The sequence below is a fragment of the Calonectris borealis genome, chromosome 3 (assembly GCF_964195595.1).
Source record: "Calonectris borealis chromosome 3, bCalBor7.hap1.2, whole genome shotgun sequence".
Taxonomy (NCBI): Eukaryota; Metazoa; Chordata; class Aves; order Procellariiformes; family Procellariidae; genus Calonectris; species Calonectris borealis.
In genome coordinates this window covers 103173887-103186847 of record NC_134314.1, presented here as the reverse complement: position 1 = coordinate 103186847, position 12961 = coordinate 103173887, and the positions used below count along the sequence as shown (strand labels likewise).

General features: G+C 40.2%; 1 long non-coding RNA gene across 1 annotated transcript; it reads left to right on the top strand.

The window, feature by feature from the left end:
• The first annotated feature begins 1953 nt into the window (after positions 1-1953).
• Positions 1954-7365, top strand: LOC142081436 (uncharacterized). Its single transcript, XR_012673325.1, has 3 exons — positions 1954-2566; positions 3138-3210; positions 7184-7365. It is a non-coding gene; the product is annotated as an uncharacterized LOC142081436 (long non-coding RNA).
• Positions 7366-12961: the final 5596 nt, after the last annotated feature.

Below are 12961 nucleotides of genomic sequence, written 5' to 3'. Positions count from 1 at the left end.
TGTATGAGTTGTGACCATATCATGACGTGCTGATCAGATATAAATAAATTTTTATCTCTCAGGACTCTATCTTGTATTTTTACTCTTCTGGTAACTGTCTTAGGTTTTCTGAAAGGCTGCTCTGCATTTTTAAATACCACTAATTTCAGCTGAGGCAACAAATAAAAAAGGTACGTGAATGTCATGTGTGCATGCTCCGGTTTACAAAGAAACATCTCTTGTTGATTTTAAAAAAAAAAGAGCACCCTGTGAAATGTACCGCAAGGCTTGCTGCGGGTTAGCGCAGGGCACAGGGGAATTAGGTTCCAGGTGTTTCTCTCCCTCTGTCCCTCCCTGACTCTCCAAGACCTGCCGTGAGCTTCAAATCTACTACAAAATAGCGCGCTTAGCCCACGGGGCGCGCAGAGCGAGTACATAACTTTCCGGCTGATGGTCAATGTGCGGCTTCTCTTAAAAGAAGTTGTGGAGAAACGGGCAGAGCTGTAAGAACGGGGCTCACAATGGACCGGGAGTCTGAAGTGTGGGCAAAAACGGGCGCCTGAGATGGTCAGACGTGTTACATGCTGTGGTTACCTTTACTTTTGAGATCACAGTATCTCTTTCTGCAAAAAAGCCTTTCTTGTTGGCATCTTTATATAGATAGGATCCATTGGGACTTAAATTTCCCATATGTCCTTAGGTTCTCTATGGAATAAGGAAGAGGTCTGTCTGGTCGGTTGTCCTGTCTAATGTCAGTCTGGTTTTGTACTGAGTTAGCCAGTTGGTTTGATGAAGACTTCTCCATGAGGTTGGAGGAACTTCAGAGCAGCTAGTGCTAGCATCTAGTGCAGCTGAATAAAGGTGCTTATATTTTTACTTTTAAAAAAAAAAGTTGTAGAATTTGTTGTAAATGATACTATTGCACAAGTACTAAAGGCTGACAAGAATGGATAGGTTGATCCCTGCGTATTAAAGATGGCAAGGAGCTCACTGGATTGTGATGTACAGATTTTTTTGGAAAATTGGGAAAGTGGATGTTGTGACAGTGATAAATAAGGTCAAACTCCAGGTCCATACAATGGGTAAATAATAAAAGCTAACCTCAGTAAGGCCAGTCAGCGTGGCTTTGGGAAAAAGCAACAATGGCTTTGCTAAACAAAACTACAATACTAGAGTGGATGAGATGGCAAATGTGGCTGATTATTGTGTGACAGAATATAATTGAGGCTTTTTAATCTCACTTGAGAGTCTGAAGGAGAAAAACTGTGAAAGATCAATTTATATTAAATTGCTTTTGAAGAGAAAAAATTCCATTTGCAGTTAACTAGTATAATTCTCTGCAGATCTGTTCAACGATACACAATGTTTTCATAAATGATAGGAAATAAAATACAATTTTTTTTATTCTACCAATTTGTTATTTATGAGGACAAGTCCCTGAGTAGTCCAAATCGCTCAGTAACGAGTGTCTGACAGTAAGCATCGTAACAGAGGCAAAAGGAAGGTCGTCTAGCCACAAGGATTAGATGAAGAGTCTATCAGGAAGAGAAATTGTCCCAGAAGACAGTGACAGTGAAAAGAATTGAGAGACTGGTGCAACTGATGGCTGCATATGAGTTTCTGTTGTAAATAAATACATACATATAAATAAAAGATTTGACTCTTTGAGCACATAGGCCAAGTAGGAGCAGAGGGCAGTAGGATTTCTGTCTGCAGCATTAGCGAGACCATACACTGAATATTGACGGAAAATGGCTAGATAAGGTGGAAGAAAAAAAATGTCTAAACCAGTCTTTCCCTCTCCATGGTGTCCTTGCTTCTGGGTTAGGCGTGGCTGGCTGGCTGACTCTGAGCTGAAATAAATGCTGCCCAGTCCCTTAGCAAGGTTTTCTTCACCTCTGAGGGGTGGCTGGCTGCTCACTGCTCCTTCCAGCTGTCTCGTCTTTGGTGAAGCTGCACACTCCCAGCTCTGAGCTATGGCTCCCTAACTCATCTGCTTGTTACACCCTGGACCTTCTTTTTTTCCCTTGCCCCGCAATCTTGGTTGTTTTTTAGGGAAGAATCATTCCCCTTCGTCCACTGGCTCTCCCCTCAGAAGCAGCAGGCTCCCTCAGGCAAGAGGTTAGAAGCTGGAACTTCAGATTCAGATGCGATGATGTTAAGCACTGCTGCTGATTCACTTCTGTCATACCCTCACCTACCACCAGCAAGTCCAGTCAGCCAGCCTGTTTCCTCCTCCTTGCACATACCTCCTTTCCTGAGGAGGAGGAGATGGGTACGGCAGCGCCGTGAAACCCAGCCTGCTGGTGCTTTCCTCCGAGGTGAAGCTGCTGGGTTTTCTTTTCCCTCCACGCTTTTGAAAACGCTGAAGATGCTTTTGTTGTTGTTCTTGGTCTTGCTGTGTTCCCTCATCTCTGTGTTTCTCTTAGGCTGACTCGCTTGGGTCTTACTCATCAGCAAGTATTTGAAGGGGAGAAACCCAGACCTCGTAGATAGGGGCTGTCCTTCTGCACCTGTATCTTGAAGTGCACAAGATGTTATGCATCCTTCTGAAAAAGAAAGAAAACTCTCTCTACTGGTCGACACGGTAATTCTCCTGCATTGAAAATGGCAAACTTAAAATTTGTAGAACAGAATTGATGGCTTTGGGGCGGGGGGCTGCCACTGCTTTGACTAAATACTCCCTCGCAGCTGGTAAAAGTAGTGGAACGTTCTATGCGCAGTGCTCTGCTCTGTTACACCACAGCCAACGGCTTATGGGGCCTACGCTTGACAAGCACAATTTTAAGAGTCTTCAGAGCTGAACCTCATATGCTATAATTAGGGTGGGGTTGTTTTTCCAGGAAGTTCCTTAGCCCAAACTGATGATAAAAGTGAGTATAAATGTTATTTTAATAGACCAGTAGAGTCTTAAAACTAAGCTCTGTTAATTGCCCGCAAGCCTGCAGTAATATTTGCTGAAACAATGTTGATTAACCAGTGCTGGATTAATTTCTGGCAAATAAATTTTCTCCCGCTTCTCTTTATTCCAATGTTGAGTATTGATGGGTTGTAGCTGATGGGTTTTGTTACTCCAGCCATTGCCCTACGGTAATACTAATAAGTTGTGGTTTGTGTTTTATGTTTGCACTATAGCTGTTATCTAATGTTTAGAACAGTGGTATGTTTTGCAGACAACTAAGTACTTGCTAAGCGGACAGAAGAACGTGTATGGGAGGACGGCCTCCAAAGGTAACACCTACTACCGTGTGCCCCTTACACAAGTCTCTCAGTTGTGCTGAGAGAAGGATCTAGATCAAGATCGGTTTTTAGCATTAGTCATTGAATAAACCTTCCCACACAGACACAAAATGAAGCTATACCAACCGCACCCCTAAAAGACCCCAGACAGAGCCAACTAAAGCTACAAAGGTAATCCAGAAAAACTTATTTTAGTGGAAGAATAAAGTCTAGTCTACTTAGTTTATCCAAGGGAAAGTACAATACAATTCTATTATGTACAAGTACTCGGCAGGTGCTGTCAATCATGGACTCCAGTATGGAGGAAAAGATTTAAGATGCAGCCGTTCAGTGCAGAATGTACCCGAGTTCAGAATGGGGGGGGGGGGGAAGCTCCAACTTGGGTATGTGTTCAGTTCTCCATCCCTCAAGTCTTGAAATCAAAACTGTTGTCTTAAATATTTTATTACAGAGCTGAAATAGAAGTAGGTACTGTTTAGCCTAATTACAGTGGGAGGTTGTGACCTACATTATGAGGTAACTAGACTAGGTAACTGTCATGATGGTTTTTGGCCTGAAAATCTATGAAACTTACAATTTTATTAGTAGCTAGATGGCCAATGCTTTTTTTAGGCTTTTAACTTCTCAACACTATGTTTCTGTTTTCTGCTCCAGGCTTACAAAGACCCTGATTCTGCAAGAAATAGCAACAAATACAATACTAATTTTTCAGACTACTCAATAATTTTCATATTTGGCGTAACTATTAAAATGCCTTCCTTTATTAAGTAAACACAGATGATAGGAGCTGCATAGAGAATCAGGCCCCAGATACGTCGGAGCCATTATCCTCACACCCAGAATAGCCAGGACAAGTGCCTCAGGGAAAATTGTAAGGATGCCTGGAGTGGACAAGCGTCAAATAACCTTGCTATATATAGGGATTTTCTTCCTAACCCTTCCATTAGAAGCTGGCTTAATGTCCTGGCCCACTGAAATTTATATCCCTATTTTGTTTTCCTTTTAGTCTGCCTCCTCGGTGTCGGTTTTGTTTTGTTGTCCTGCTACATTTTTGAGCTTGGGGAGGTTAATGAGTCCCGCAGGCTACTTATAAGCTCTTTCAAAAGTCCACTTTGTTTCAGAAAAAGCTTCATTCGTTATAAATGTTCTGTCTTTGCATTGGTTGTTCCTTCCCTCTTGAGTTATGAGAGGTTTAAACAAAAAAATCCCTGATGTAGCTTTTTTTCTCTGCCTTTCCTAGTTTTATATACCTCTGTCAGTCCACCATGACTGAGGATTTCTCTGAACTATTTAAATTTCTATTCTCATTCTGGTAGATCCATCACCTGCATAGTTAAGTTCCTTCTGCTTTTTATTACAACTTTCAGAAAATTGATTGTCCTATTGGTATAATTTATTTAAATACTTATTTAAATACAGCTTGATGGTGAGAGGATTAGATTTATTAATGGATTTACCATTAGTGATTTCCTGACTCGAGTAAAACATATATAAATCAAACAATAAATATGTTAGCAGCTACAGCAAAAAATCTACTGCCAATAGTTTTTAATTTCCTGCACAAAAATATGCACATTTAATTTTATTGCATAGTGAAGGAGACTAAAAAGATAAAGCTGTTCCATCAGGTAAAGTGAGCAAAAGGGAATTTAGTTCCTTGATCCTAGTCTGTCTGTCTTTAAAAAACAAAACAAAAAACACTCAGATGAGGTTAAGTTTAAGAAGCTTCTGCTGGTATCTCCCCAAAATCTTTGAGAACCAAGCAGTTGTTTATAGAAACCAACATGCTGCTACCCTGAACCAGAGCCTCTCGTCAAGAGCTCTCTGGGGAACAGCTCTGTCTCCCTAAAGGATCTATGAAAAGTTGGCCTCTAATTTTTATTTGTGGCCCTTTAGTTCATTTTACAAAAATAAATCCAAAATACTCAGTTAAGCCTAAGGTGAGGATGTGGAAGAACTATATATTACCATGCAGAAAGGTCCTGACCTTTATTTTCTGGTTTGCATGTATGCCTCCAGCACTTTATTGTGTAAGGAGGTATTATATATGCTGTGTATGGTAATGCAGGCAGCACAGCAAACCTGGCTGTATTAAGGGAAGATATCACAAGGTCAGAAGTGCCAATTGCACTAATTAGTGCAATCCTGACTAAGAACAGTTACATGACTCTATTTTTAATGAGCACAAGGATTATGGGAATTTAGATAGAACAATAATCTATTTTTATCTCGTATTTTGTAAGCTCAGAAGATGAGTCAGGAATAAGCTGCATAGTAAGAAAGGCCAGAGCCATGGCTAAATGAACAAAAAGTTCCTTGCTTCGCAGCACTGCATGGAAGTCTCCAGGTCATGGCAATAACCCTTACCTGATATCAAAAGTTATGTTACCATGACAAGGTAATGTACAAGTGTGGTACCCACCTAGGAAATTTAGTATGACAAGTTGGTTTGTTTTTTTTTTTTTAATACTGCGGTGTTTGCAAGTCAGGAGGGAAAGAAAATACATTTGGCTAACAATTAATTATACTTATTTCTTCTAATTGCTGCATCATCTGCTATTGAAGGTTAAGAAGGCTACAACTGTTAAAAGAAAAAAAAAAGCAACAACAAAAAAGGAGCTGTAGAAAACTGCAGCTGTTCAACTGATCAGTCTTCCTCTCTGTCATAATCTGGCAAAAGGGGTAAAAGCTTAATGTTTTAACTTCTTCAAGGATTCTTTAAAGACAGCTGATGGTTGCAAGGAATAAGGGATGCCCAATCTGTAAGTTGGTCAATTATGTTGTCATTATTGTATATGGCACTCGATTAGAGAATGCCCCAAGGTAGCACCACATCGCAGTTTCACAGGCTACAGGCTGTGTAAAGTTAAACCAGAACAAACTCAAACAATAAGGCTCCTGTGCCTAAACCTGACAACTGAATAAGCTACAACTGAGAATCCATTTCTGGCTCTTTGTAATGTGTCCTATCATGCTTGGGGTTGCATTGATTTTTAATTATTATTCTTATTAAAATAATTAAAATTAATTATTAAATAATTTTAAAGCATTGTGCTTTTGTGAAGGGACTAAATGTTGTTAATCCAAAATATTTTATTTAACACCCATATCTTCCAGAATCAGGATGCAAGATAGACTTTCTTCCTAGAAAGACCATGGTATTTCAATTTTAAAAAGAGAAAAAAAAAAAAAAAAAAAAAAAAAGAAAAAAAACACCCCACATTTCTTTGAAATGGGAGCCTATGTTCTTAGATCACTGCTGTCAATATATGCCTCAAAGACAAAGTTGGGTGTCAGTTACTCCAGACTTGTTACTGTTACTTAAGACTGATAACTGTTACTTAAGACTAAATTAATGAGCAAGCAATAAGGTGCATGCAGGAGTCTTGGGTATGTGTTTCCATAAGGAGTAGGAGTTGACTTACACATTTATGCAAAATATATGTTCTCTGTATGGAAAGGCTACACACTGAGATTTGCTTACTCTCTTTCCTGCCTTGTGCACTGACTGCTAGTAATTAAATCAAACATGGAAGATGGTATCTCCTTTTTGCCAGGAAGATATTTGCATTTCTGAACAGCTGGAGGCAGACAAAACGGAATCAGTGGGAAAGTCAAAACAACTTTCTACATCTTGAGAGATGGGAAAGGGGACTCGTAGCTTTTAAAGGTTCATTAAATCTTATTCAGAAAAGGATGGGGATAGAAAGCTACCTTGCTTCTTCCACCTGGAGTCTCTCTACAAATGCAACTTAGCCTAGGAAAATATGCACTAGGTTAAGTGGGTAGGCCCAGCATCTACAGTTTGTCAGTTTACTACCTGCCTTTAATTGAATTCAGGACTGGGTTCAGAAAAGTAAAGTGTGACTCTTTCTCCTGTTCTTGTAAACCTTTATAAAACTTTTCACTTTTCATACTTAATTTGCTTTTATCCCTACCTGACCAAAGTTACTTGTGTTTTTAGGATGACTGGATCTCAAGAGGGCTCCTTGGATATGCGATTCTAAAAATTGGAGCACTCTGGTAGGTCCCTGTATTCCAGCACATTTTTCCAGGGGGTTGAAAAGATAATGAAGTGCACCCTCACCATGCTACATGAGCTGGCTGAATAATTTGCAATACAAGCATTGGTGTGGACAAAATATTTTCTGGTGATTAATCTTAGTTGGGAGAGTAAGGTGAATCCCGGTATCCTATAGGGATTTATAATAACAGTTGATAATTTAGTCTTTTTTAGTTATTACATTTTCAGCTAAGACAGAGACCAGCATTTTTCCTATATCAGAATGTGACATTAATGTCAGCAAAAGTTAAACTGGCTCTGATGTGAATTGTGCTGCTCTTTCCTCAGTCAAGCAAATCCCTATGGTACTCAGAACTGGGAGATTTAACATTAGGATTGCTCTTTCATGCCCAGGACCCTGTTTTAGGTTGAAAACAAAAAGCTTGAGAGCACCTGGAGAAACTGATGTTTAGCATGAAGGATAAAATGGTGGTTTCGGCTGTGCACAAGGCTGTGGGCTGCTTGCTGGCTATTGTTTGTTCTTTGTACTCCAAACAAAGAGTTGCCACAAACATAATTGCACAGGCCAGCCTGTAGGAGCGTCTCGACTTTTGGCAAAGTCCACAGTTCCTTTAAGATGATAATTGTCTCTGCTAAGCACTTCCCAAATGTAAAATCCTTCCGGAAATTATATGCCGCAGCTAAAGAGAAACCTGCTATTTCTATCTAATTTTCATTTGAAGGTTGGAGAACATTTCTAAAAGAACAGCTTGTAGCCACCAGCTGCACCTGGATTGCTCAACCCTTACTATCGGAACAGTGCAGAATGACAGTATTACCTCGCCTGCTGTGGTTCTGCAGAGGCTCTGCTACCTCAATCCTTCAGGACACTGAGCATCCTTCTTCCAACTTGCATCATCAGTGGAAGTTTCCAGTGCTGGAATGTTAAGAGTCCTTCATCCCCCCTCCCCCAAAAGGAGATGTATAAATAAGAGGATTATTACATCTGTGCTGAGATTTTTGGACTAGACATTTTTGTTATTTTAAAAGATCTTTCAAACTGGTTGCTGTCATTAGTTTTCTCTGGTGAGGTAGCACGTTACTAATTATGTTACATTCACCTGATCTGTGGTAGATATCAGGTATTTGCTAAACTGACCATCAACCAGATTTACTAGGAAGGCCCAGGCTTCTGTGGCATCGGCTTAGCGTCTCTACCGCTGTGCTGGCCCGAATAGGAATTTCTCAGGCCAAAAGCTGTGGGATCTTGAGCTTGTGCTCAAGCAGTGACTGAGAGATTTTACAATAAATGTTTCAGCTAAATAGCCAACAGGAAGCTGCTCTCTTGTAAGCCTTACTTTCTCCCTGCCCACATGCCTTCCCAGACCTGGGGAAGAACTCCGCTGACGACGTTCTCTCTGGATTTTTAGGTAAGTAATGGCTCATACTTAAGCCTCACGTGAGGAGAAAGCTCGCTTACTTATCTCAGGACTGCACCATAAAACACAGAAAATAAAGAGGTGGGAAGGTACTTCTATTCAGCCATGTCACGTACCTACAAGACTTAGAAGAATATTTAGAGATTGCAATTTGCTTTAACATTTGCATAAAAGTGGAAAGGAGAGGCAGTAAGTGCATGTGTAGCAAAATTTAAAAGAAGAGTGGCATTTACAGCTGCTTAGTTTAAAGTGATGAGTAAACATGATGTGAGGGGTGCATTACATTTTTGCACTGTACTAGAAAGTCTTTTCTTCCAGCTTTATAAAACCTTAATTTTTATGTTTTTATTTTAAGTTATTAGGAATCTAGGACTAGCAATAGTTATGTATAGAGCAAATGTTAGGGCTAGCAAACGTGTTGGGGTTTACCTCCTGTTTTATATTGTGTAATGGCTTTTTCTCAACAAAAGATGTGTCAGGGAGGGAAAGAATTTCAAAGTAAATGCCTGAGGCTGCAGTCGGGACGCCTGATTGCCTAACTTGGCTGAGATGCCCTGTGGAAGAGTACTGCCCAAACACAGTCTCTCAAACCAAGTCAAGTCCACGTCACTGGGTAATGCTGAAAACACAATCTGCAACCAGTTCCTAGTGATGTGTGCAGCCAGTGAAAAGCAGCCTCCGAAGCTGCCTGTTCATAGCGGTGCCTCTCCTATCTGCAGTACTGGCTCCCTCCAGGCTCCCCAATGGGCAGGAGCACTGCGGTCTTAATTCATGGTTCTTAACTGATTTACCTGCGGCAGATGAAAAGCTTACTACTGCGCCTTTCAGTTTCTCTGCTAGTGGTGACTACTACCTTAAAAAGTTGTAGATAGGCAGTATGCCTTCAGATGTTACATTCAGAGTGTGGCATCTTGATTTGAACGGGCCCAGATTTCAGTTTGCATTAACTGACCGGGCCAAGAGCTGAGGCAGCAGGGGGCTGACTAAAAATGCTTGTCAGATCTCACTGCACTGCTCCGAAAGGTTACCAAACACAGAGCTAGAGGAGGAGAAGAAAAGTTCAAGGAAGAAAAAAACAGACTTTAGGGCAAGGGTCTGGTGAGCTCACCACTGAAGAGGAGGTTATGGGACAAGTACGCAGTATTCACCTTTATGGGGGTTGGTTGCCCATTCAGCAGCAAGTAAATGCTCTACCCTGCCCTCCTTTGAACTGTTCCTTGCTAGGGGACCCATAGTGTTTGTATTACAATGTGTCTTTTCCTGCCTTTTACTCTTTTCTGATATAAGCACCTTATTTCTAGCTTGTTCTTTCCAAAAATCTGAAGAAAAATTACTTGACTGAAGCAGTTAATTTGAATGTAAGAGATAGGAAGCAGCTATGTAGAAATAATTATGTACAAGCTTACAATGGTTTAGTTGAACTGGCTCAAACATGTGCAAGCACACTTACTTTGCTCTGAGACATAGCTTCCACCGTTCCTCGTAAGTCTCAAATACAAATGCAGTTGTATTGTTGTAAGCAGTACCTTGAACTGGTGGTTCAATTGTAGATCAAGTTCTCCCCTTTCTCTCCTACATTTATTACTGCAGAAGTAACACCCCAAGTTAACAGCTATTATATTGGTAAAATAGCCTGCTCTGACAAATTATATAAAGCTTTGAAAACAGATTAGCATAACCAAACAGAGATGATCTCGTTCTTACTTTTAGGGAGAATGAGAACAACGTCTTAAGAAAACCAGGCCACCTGCTCCTTGGACCCATTTTCATGGGGGTGTCTGGACATATCTCTAATGCAATATGTTAACAGGAACATCGATTCCTATAAGCGTATGCCTCTCATCCTTGTTGACTAATGCACACTAATAGATGCTGTGGGTGAAGCATCGTTATGTAATTGTGCTTGTGTTGCAGACATTGAACCTCCCATGACATAACAGATCCTGTATTAAAGACAGAAGCAGCTTTATCCTAAGTATTATTGCTAATGTGAACAGACCTAAACGCGAGCGGATGCACTGCTGCTACACGCAATGTTATGCCATTAATAATTTTCAATTTAAAAAATGTATATTGTTTAATTTGTTCACAGAGAAAAAACAGATCTTTGGGTTCTGAAGATTTTGTAGTTTAACATATGTGGTGTTATAAAGTCGGTATTAGATAATTGTAAGATGTACATTAAGCAACATATTTTGACCTTGACTACTCAGATCTCAATTATTCAACCCTTCCGGTTATTATAAAAGGGGTCAGGTCCTCTGATGTCTACTAATTAAAATTAAAAATGAAAATGTTCCCAATTTGTCTGAAACCTCAAAACGTATTTAGTATAGCAGCAGAGAGAAAGAGATTAAAAATGTGGAAGGCAGGGAGGGAGAAGAAAATGAAGGGCCCAATTAATCAGAATACTATTGATTTTGACACTGAAATGTTGGAGGGCATTTCGATATTTTAAACAACACATGAAGCCATACTGGACTGGCATTGGAAGAGACTTGGAAGCCATGCCCCTCTGGCCTACCAAGTGGCTTTGCCTCCCTGTGCTTTTATGTTCTGCACTGAATAACACTGACAAAAACCTTATGCCCACCCAAACCAAAACTAGCTATTTTCTGCCAGCACAATATGCTGAATTAGCTTGTGGAGAGATCAAACAAACACCAGATTCTGTGATTCTGTCTAAAGTGAAACTACAGAGGCCAGGTAACAGGTCAGTGTTTCCCGTTGGATGTGACAATACAACTTTCACCTCAGAAACACAGGACTACCAACTCCATTTCAAGTGAGGTTTAAACTGGGGTCCCACACCTCGTGGTATGTCTTCTAGGCTTCCTCCTCCCTTGTTGCATGTCCCATGCAACCACAAACTGTGTCCTCAGATATTCTAGACACTGATACCTTATTTTCACTCAAAATTGCATGTTGTCTTACTTTGATTGTCACTCCAGTATGCCAGTACTGTTCCATCAATGAATATTAGAGGACGTTGCGTTTTTTACAAGTAGTTGAATCACAGAAAGCTAAAGCAGCAATCTTCATCTGAATTTTTCATTTAAAAAACGAAACCTTTCACGGAGCTGACTAAGCTGTGTGAGCCATCAGGCGACAGGATTGGTTGATTTCACAGGGACTGTGCAGAATTCAGTGATCTGTACCACTGAGAAGCACAGAGCAAATGGTCGTGCTGTACTGAAGTGATTGAATTAAAGCTGTCGGTTTAGAGCAGTGCAGGCCAGCACATCTTAAGCAGAAGAATTCGGAGCCAATTCTCATTAATTGGGAGTCACATAATAACTCTATGGTATGTTTTTCCATTAAAGACATTAGGAAAGGCCTATTGGGTAAAGAAATGTATTTTACTAGACTGAATAATAAAAGATACTCTCTCTTCCTACAATCTTGCTTGAGTCATATCTGTGTAGTTGCAACGATCTTTATAAAGTTAAGAATCCATTTTTAGATTCCTTGACACAATGTATAGCAGCAAAGCAAACACGAAGCTTCCAGGAAGTGTGCTGCAGGGTACGTCTAAGCTGAACATGCAGGGAAGTGATTGAAAGGCAATTTCTAACAGACACATTAATGTAAGGGAAATAAGAAATTATAGTGGTTTGTACCCCCAAAAGATCACGATTATAGTCTAACATCCATTTAAGTTGTACCCTTGCTCCTTTGTTTCTGAGGCGAGTCATTGGTCACATCCAGCTGGACGCACTGATCTATCACTTAAGCGCCATAAGCAACATTTGTACATTGACTGACATTAATTGAGGTAACTAACATCTTTGCTGCTATGGCACTGTCACAGTGACACTACTCCTTTTTGGCGTACGTACAGCTGTAGGCCTTCCTGGGTCTCCCTGTTAGCTTAGGTAAAAGCATACTCAGAAAAAAACCTGAACGTACCTATGACCTTCCTGCCAATGCTAAAGCACAAATGCACTGCACTATAATTCTCCTAAAGAGTAAGATGTATTAAAATAACTATTTGGACTGTCTGCAGTTAGCCAGGCCAAAGAACAGGCTGCTTCTTGTACTTTTACCTATACTTTTTCATCAGCCTGCAGCTTAATGGAAAACTGATCTTAAGACCGAAAAGCTAGATTCAATTGTAACAAAGGACAGCTCTGAAATTAGGCTCAATACTTTATATTTTCAAGGCATTAGAAATGTAGTTTATCCATATATGACATTTTTCATTATGAATTTATAGACAAAATTATGTTCTCTATCCACTCCATCATATTAGCAATTTGCAATAAAATATGCTATAGGAATGTTGGATTATCCCAAAACC